An 8,544-nucleotide genomic window follows, 5' to 3' on the forward strand; every position below is an offset into this window, starting at 1 on the left:
CTACGCCAACACTTGATTTAGACGGAAAAAATACGATCTAAAATTCTCTTTGATTTCTTCAGATAAGGAAAAAACTGAGGGAAAAATACTGACCTCCTTTTGTCACAGGAGCTCTGCTAGCTCGTTTCTTCTATGTTGTTTCTGGGGGGAGTTGGGTTTTATTTACGGGGGGGACGTTTGAGTCGATTCATGTGAAGATACACAATGCTGCACTAGCTTTTAAGAAATGTGTCTTTTTTTCAGACCACTTCACTTCTTCACAGAATATCAGTTCTAACTATAACATTCAGCACATATTTGGCTCCTCTCTTTGACTTGTAGAACGAATCCCAAAAGATACATCTTCTTAGGACTCAGGGCGTCTAGCACACAGACAGCCGCGGCGCGAAAGCCGCGCCCACAGGACACAGAACCCGCCGCGCCTCGCCCCGAGCTCCCGCCGAAGCGGCGCCCCACTCGCCACGCCACCAGCTCTGCTTTTCAACGTCCCCCCGACTAACGGGGGCTGCGCCGCTCCCGGAGGGACCGCCGGACCGGGCACGGGCGCTGCGCCGGAGGGAGACACGGCTCCAGACCGCCAGCCTTCAGCGCACCTGCCCGCAGGGTCACACGCCTCCCGCCAGCTTCGCCAGCTCGGCGGGGGGGAACCGGAGACGAACGCCTCCGCTCCGCGCCGCGCCGCCAAATCCCGCCCCACCTCGTTCCACCGGCACGGTCACCCCCGCCGCGGCCGCACTCACCTGCCGCCTCTTTCGCCGCTCCGCTCCCGCCAGGCGCTCGTGCTTTGGGCATGCGCGGTAGCGAGACCGCAGCACCCGCCCCTTGCCGCGTCCCGGTTGGCTGCCTAGGACACGTCAATCACCTCTCTCACCGCCTAGCAGCGCTCGCGAGTCGGGCATGCGCAGTACGGAGACCTCAACGCCCGCCCCTCTGGCAATCTGATAGGCGGACAGAGTGGCGACTGACGTGCCTAGGCAGCCAACCAGCGCTCCGTCCCTCCAGCCCCCCAGCCCTCCCGCGCCAGCAGCCGCGTTGCAAAGGGAACAATAAACCGCGCTCCCCTGCTTTCCGCTGAAAAGGGGGGCGGCTGGGTCCCCGCAGCAGAAAAACCCTTCCGTCCTGCATTGCCCTTCGCCAGTACAACTGCACAGCTGGGAACTCGGCAACGTCAAGCAGCCGTCTGACAGACGCACACTCGGAACTTGACTAGGCTGGCGATTTTGGCTGGCTTACACACACAGACTTGCACTTCTCTGAGGAAACAAATTCTTTTTTAAGCACAGCCTCTCCTTGGGGAAGAAAAAACGCCTCCTCCACGCTCCCAAACACTAGGCAGCCGTGGGGAAACCACCGAAAGCCGAGACCGACAGCAGCAACGTCGAGTGCAATCTGGCTTCAATTCTGATCACGCACTTAATGGCCTCTCCCAGGCCTACCAATGACTGCTCCTTTTCTAGAAGGACAAACTGAACGTCCTAAACTGAAGACTGCACGGAACACAGCTCCACTGGAAGCCCATTTGCCTCTTCTCCGGCTTCCACGGGGAATATCTTGTAGCGTCCTCCAAATCGCAAACGTTCTTCCTCAGTCCACGGCCCCAGACGCGGAATCTCCTGAGCAGCGAGCGGAAACAACCGGGCGGGATTTTCTTCGCGGCACCGAGAAGGCGACGCTGGCAAAAAAGCAGGCCAAAGCACCTAAACCCGTCTGCCAGCCCCAGCCTGCGGCCAAGAGACCGGAAGCACCCTGCCCGAGGGGCCGCGCACCCCGCAGCTGTACTTGGACGACCGTGTGCGTGAAAGCATGTGTGTCTACAAACGATTGTCTGTCCTGGCGCCTGCTGTATCGATCCGTCGTTCCATACGCGTGTGAGTCCATGTCTTTCTCTCCACATACTTGTGTGCTGATTTCGTCGAACATGTGCATCTGCGCTAGTGTTGAGCTCAGCGGAGTGTGTCTCTGGACACTTGGTGTGGGTTGGCTGTGCCTGTGTGTAACACAGCACAGCCACGACTGCTCCGGTGAAGAGAGACCAGGGAAATCATCTAGGCAGAGTCAACAAAAGAAAACCGAAGAGGGATTGACGTGTGCTCAACAGAGACGGGTTCCCTGCGCTGACATTTCTCAGTAACACGAGAAGAAAGCTGAGCGGTAGATCGACCGGAGAAATGCTTCCCTAGACGACATTTAGCGAATGAACTGCATTGTGCGCGGCTTTCGGGATTGTGCCTGAAAAGTGCGAAAACCAGCAGAGCCTGTGCTCCAAAGCTGGTGGCTGTGTGACTGCATTGATGCACGTTCCCGTGTCTGCGAGTGTATAGACGGCTGTTTCGCGTTCACACAAATGCATCTAGTCGGGTTTTTCTTCTGTGCGTGCACACGCGTTTCCGTTGTCTCTTCGGAACAGACGTAGCTCTCTGCATGCTGAACGACGTGGTAAAACGCGTCTGCCTATATTTTGGTTAACAATCGAGGGTGCGTGTTCCATCAGCGGCATTTCCGCAGACGACTCCGCAGAGCCAGTTCTGAAAGCTCCGCACACCAGAACTGAATGTAGAACCAAGCAATTGCACCTATGCACGCAATCACATATTCTGACGGACATCTTTTAAGCCACAGCAACAGGAAGGTATTTGCGTTCAGGCACGTATCAGAAACAATGTGTGGACGGAGGATGTGTTGGTATTTTCTCCGTACGGCATGCTTCGTGGTAGCTTACTTGCCGATCGCAGTCTGAGCGGTTTCTATACACGACTCGGTATAGGGAGAGAAAGGGAGCGCATCGGAAAACTTGCCTTTTCTGCGCTGGAACCTGATTGCTACGCCTTCTGGTTGTCGACGTGAACACACACGATTCCCCACTGAAAACCAAGCAGAAACCTTTCCACAGGCTCCCAAGTATGTGCACCCACCACCTCGTGCGCACGAACGGAGCTAGAGAAAAGCACCTACATTTTCACACACTGATGCTTAAGCAAACGCTTGGCCATACACATGCACACATCCGCAAGCGCGCCCACTCCAATCTTTAGACAGAAAGACGTACGCGAAACGTGCTGACATGCTTGAGAGTAAACAGATGTGCGTTGATGGTTGGCGTACTGCATCACGCATACGTGGCTGCACGAGAATATTCTTTTGGAGGGTACGTGCAGATACGTCCCTGTACTTGGACGACCGTGTGCGTGAAAGCGTGTGTGTCTACAAACGATTTTCTGTCCACATGAGTGTGCCTTTTTGCAGGCTCCATTCGTGCTTAAGCTGGAGTGAGTGCACAGCTGCGCCGTTTGTTGGCAAAGCTCCGCGTGTTGCACGACGTTGCCCAGTCCTGCATTTCTCATGCGTACAGATGCACGGGAGCTCTGCTAGTAAAGGAGCAAAGACAGTCGCAGGCAGAACTGAATGCTGCTGCGAGCTACTTCTCACCCTTGGCAAATGCTTCACAGTGCGCGAGGAATAGCTTTCCGCAGCCGATGTACAAGAGAAACGAAAGAGCCTTAATGCGAAAGAGCAACAGGGTGTCACTGCGCAAACTTGTCCCTGATCTACAGCTGAGAGCGAACACTTGTGTGCTTGTCGGAGAGATTGTGTCTTGCCTGTAAGTGTCTGGGAGTTTGGGGCAGGTCAGAGTGGCTGGTTCGATAATCAACGTCTAGGATAGTTGCAGAGCGGTCCCTGTTGGTGTGAGAACATTGTGCCTGTAGGTCAGTCTGTGTTCCTGGCGCCTGCTGTATCGATCCGTCGTTCCATACGCGTGTGAGTCCATGTCTTTCTCTCCACATACTTGTGTGCTGATTTCGTCGAACATGTGCATCTGCGCCAGTGTTGAGCTCAGCAGAGTGTGTTTCTGGACACTTGGTGTGCGTTTGCTGTGCCTGTGTGTAACACAGCACAGCCACGACTGCTCCGGTGAAGAGAGACCAGGGAAATCATCTAGGCAGAGTTAACAAAGGAAAACCGAAGAGGGATTGACGTGTGCTCGACAGAGACGGATTCTCTGCGTTGACATTTCTCAGTAACGCCAGAAAAAAGCTGAGCGGTAGATCGACCGGAGAAATGCTTCCTTAGACGACATTTAGCGAATGAACTGCATTGTGCGCGGCTTTCGGGATTGTGCCTGAAAAGTGCGAAAACCAGCAGAGCCTGTGCTCCAAAGCTGGTGGCTGTGTGACTGCATTGATGCACGTTCCCGTGTCTGCGAGTGTATAGACGGCTGTTTCACATTCACACAAAGGCACCTGGTCGTGTTTTTCTTCTGTGCGTGCACACGCGTTTCCGTTGTCTCTTCGGAACAGAAGTAGCTCTCTGCACGTTGAACGACGTGGTAAAACGCGTCTGCCTATATTTTGGTTAACAATCGAGGGTGTGTGTTCCGTCAGCGGCATTTCCGCAGACGACTCCACAGAACCAGTTCTGAAAGCCCCGCACACCAGGACTGAATGTGGAACCAAGCAATTGCACAGGTGCGAGCAATCACGTATTCTGACGGCCGTCTTTTATGCCACAGCAGCACGAACGTATTTGCGTTCAAGCACGTATCAGAAACAATGTGTGGACCGAGGATCTGTGGGTGTTTTCTCCGTACGGCATGCTTCGTGGTAGCTTACTTGCCGATCGGAGTCTGAGCGGTTTCTATACAGGAATCCATATAGGGAGAGAAAGAGAGTGCAAAGGAAAACTTGCGTTTTCTGCGCTGGAACCTAGTTACTACGCCTTCTGTTTGTCCACGTGAACACACACGATTCCCCACTGAAAACCAAGCAGAAACCATTCCACAAGCTCCCAAGTATGTGCACTCACCACCTCGTGCCCGCGAACGCAGCTAGAGAAAAGCACCTACCTTTTCACACACTAATGCCTAAGCAAACGCTTGGTCACACACATGCACACATCCGCAAGCGCACCCACTCCCATCTTTAGATAGAAAGACGTACGCGAAACGTGCTGACATGCTTGAGAGTAAACAGGTGTGCGTTGATGGTTGGCGTACTGCATCACGCATACGTGGCTGCACGAGAATATTCTTTTGGAGGGTACGTGCAGATACGTCCCTGTACTTGGACGACCGTGTGCGTGAAAACGTGTGTGTCTACAAACGATTTTCTGTCCACATGAGTGTGCCTTTTTGCAGGCTCCATTCGTGCTTAAGCTGGAGTGAGTGCACAGCTGCGCCGTTTGTTGGCAAAGCTTCGCGTGTTGCACGACGTTGCCCAGTCCTGCATTTCTCATGCATACAGATGCACGGGAGCTCTGCTAGTAAAGGACCAAAAGAGTCGCAGGCAGAACTGAATGCTGCTGCGAGCTACTTCTCACCCTTGGCAAATGCTTCACAGTGCGCGAGGAATAGCTTTCCGCAGCCGATGTACAAGAGAAACGAAAGAGAGCATGCCTTAATGCGAAAGAGCAACAGGGCGTCACTGCGCAAACTTGTCCCTGATCTACAGCTGAGAGCGAACACTTGTGTGCTTGTCGGAGAGATTGTGTCTTGCCTGTAAGTGTCTGGGAGTTTGGGGCAGGTCAGAGTGGCTGGTTCGATAATCAACGTCTAGGATAGTTGCAGAGCGGTCCCTGTTGGTGTGGGGACAGTGTGCCTGTAGGTCAGTCTGTGTCCCTGGCGCCTGCTGTATCGATCCGTAGTTCCATACGCGTGTGAGTCCATGTCTTTCTCTCCACATACTTGTGTGCTGATTTCGTCGAACATGTGCATCTGCTCTAGTGTTGAGCTCAGCGGAGTGTGTCTCTGGACACTTGGTGTGCGTTTGCTGTGCCTGTGTGTAACACAGCACAGCCACGACTGCTTCGGTGAAGAGAGACCAGGGAAATCATCTAGGCAGAGTCAACAAAAGAAAACCGAAGAGGGATTGACGTGTGCTCGACAGAGACGGATTCCCTGCGCTGACATTTCTCAGTAACGCCAGAAGAAAGCTGAGCGGTAGATCGACCGGAGAAATGCTTCCCTAGACGACATTTAGCGAATGAACTGCATTGTGCGCGGCTTTCGGGATTGTGCCTGAAAAGTGCGAAATCCAGCAGAGCCTGTGCTCCAAAGCTGGTGGCTGTGTGACTGCATTGATGCACGTTCCCGTCTCTGCGAGTATATAGACGGCTGTTTCACGTTCACACAAATGCATCTAGTCGGGTTTTCTTCTCTGCGTGTATATGCGTTTCCGTTGTCTCTTCGGAACAGACGTAGCCCTCTACATGCTGAACGACGTGGTAAAACGCGTCTGCCTATATTTTGGTTAACAATCGAGGGTGCGTGTTCCGTCAGCGGTATTCCCGCAGACGACTCCGCAGAGCCAGTTCTGAAAGCTCCGCACACCAGAACTGAATGTAGAACCAAGCAATTGCACCGGAGCACTCGTAACATATTCTGACGAACGTCTTTAATGCCATAGCATTAGGACCGTATTTACGTTCAAGCAAGTATCACAAACAACGTGTGAAGCGAGGATCTGTGGGTATTTTCTCCGTACGGCATGCTTCGTGGTAGCTTACTTGCTGATCGCAGGCTTAGCGGTTTCTATACAGGAATTCATATAGGGAGAGAAAGAGAGTGCATCGGAAAACTTGCGTTTTCTGCGCTGGAACCTAGTTGCTACTCCTTCTGTTTGTCCACGTGAACACACACGATTCCCCACTGAAAACCAAGCAGAAACCTTTACACAAGCTCCCAGGTAGGCGCACCCACCACCTCGTGCCCGCGAACGCAGCTAGAGAAAAGCACCTAATTTTCCACACTGATGCTTAAGCAAACGCCTGGCCATACACATGCACACATCCGCAAGCGCGCCCACTCCCATCTATGCACAGAAAGACGTACGCGAAACGTAGTGACATGCTTGAGAGTAAACAGGTGTGCGTTGATGGTTGGCGTACTGCATCACGCATACGTGGCTGCACGAGAATATTCTTTTGGAGGGTACGTGCAGATACGTCCCTGTACTTGGACGACTGTGTGCATGGAAGCATGTGTGTCTATAAACGATTGTCTGCCCACATGCTTGTGCCTTTTTGCAGGCTCATTTCGTACTCAAACTGGAGTGAGTGCACAGCTGCGCCGTTTGTTGGCAAAGCTCCCCGTGTCGCAAGACGTTGCCCAGTCCTGCATTTCTCACGCGAACAGATGCAAAGGAGCTCTGCTAGTAAAGGAGCAGGCAGATCTGAATGCTACTGTGAGCTACTTCTCACCCTTGGCAAATGCTTCACAGTGGCGCAAGGAATAGTGTTCCGCAGCCGATGGACAAGAGAAACGAAAGAGATCATGCCTTAATGCGAAAGAGTAACAGGGCGTCACTGCGCAAACTTGTCCCTGATCTACAGCTGAGATCGAACACTTGTGTGCTTGTCGGAGAGATTGTGTCTTGCCTGTAAGTGTCTGGGAGGCTGACGCAGGTCAGTGTGGCTGGTTCGATAATCAACGTCTAGGACAGCTGCGCAGAGGTCCCTGTTGGTGTGGGGACAGTGTGCCTGTAGGTCAATCTGTGTCCCTGGCGCCTGCTGTATGTATTCGTCACTCCACACGCGTGTGAGTCCATGTCTTTCTCTCCACAAGCATGTGTGCTGATTTCGTCGAACATATGCATCTGTGCTAGTTTTGAGCTCAGTGGAATGTGTCTCTCGACACTGATGTGCGTTGGCTCTGCCTGTCTGCAATGCATCACAGCCACGACTGTTCCGGCGAAGAGAAACCAGGGAAATCATCTAGGCAGAGTCAACAAAAGAAAACCGAAGAGGGATTGACGTGTGCTCGACAGAGACGGATTCCCTGCGCTGACATTTCTCAGTAACGCCAGAAGAAAGCTGAGCGGTAGATCGACCGGAGAAATGCTTCCCTAGAAGACATTTAGCGAATGAACTGCATTGTGTGCGGCTTTCGGGATTGTGCCTGAAAAGTGCGAAAACCAGCAGAGTCTGTGCTCTAAAGCTGGTGGCTGTGTGACTGCATTGACGCACGTTCCCGTGTCTGCGAGTGTATAGACGGCTGTTTCACGTTCACACAAATGCATCTAGTCGGGATTTCTTCTGTGCGTGCACACGCGTTTCCGTTGTCTCTTCGGAACAGACGTAGCTCTCTGCATGCTGAACGACGTGGTAAAACGCGTCTGCCTATATTTTGGTTAACAATCGAGGGTGCGTGTTCCGTCAGCGGCATTTCCGCAGACGACTCCGCAGAGCCAGTTCTGAAAGCTCCGCACACCAGAACTGAATGTAGAACCAAGCAATTGCACCTATGCACGCAATCACATATTCTGACGGACGTCTTTTAAGCCACAGCAGCACGAAGGTATTTGCGTTCCAACACGTATCAGAAACAATGTGTGGACGAGGATGTGTTGGTATTTTCTCCGTACGGCATGCTTCGTGGTAGCTTACGTGCCGATCGCAGGCTTAGCGGCTTCTATACACGACTCGGTATAGGGAGAGAAAGAGAGCACATCGGAAAAGTTACCTTTTCTGCGCTGGAACCTGATTGCTACGCCTTCTGGTTGTCGACGTGAACACACACGATTCCCCACTGAAAACCAAGCAGAAACCTTTCCA

Source organism: Nesoenas mayeri, assembly GCF_963082525.1.
Source record: "Nesoenas mayeri genome assembly, chromosome: 15".
Taxonomy (NCBI): domain Eukaryota; kingdom Metazoa; phylum Chordata; class Aves; order Columbiformes; family Columbidae; genus Nesoenas; species Nesoenas mayeri.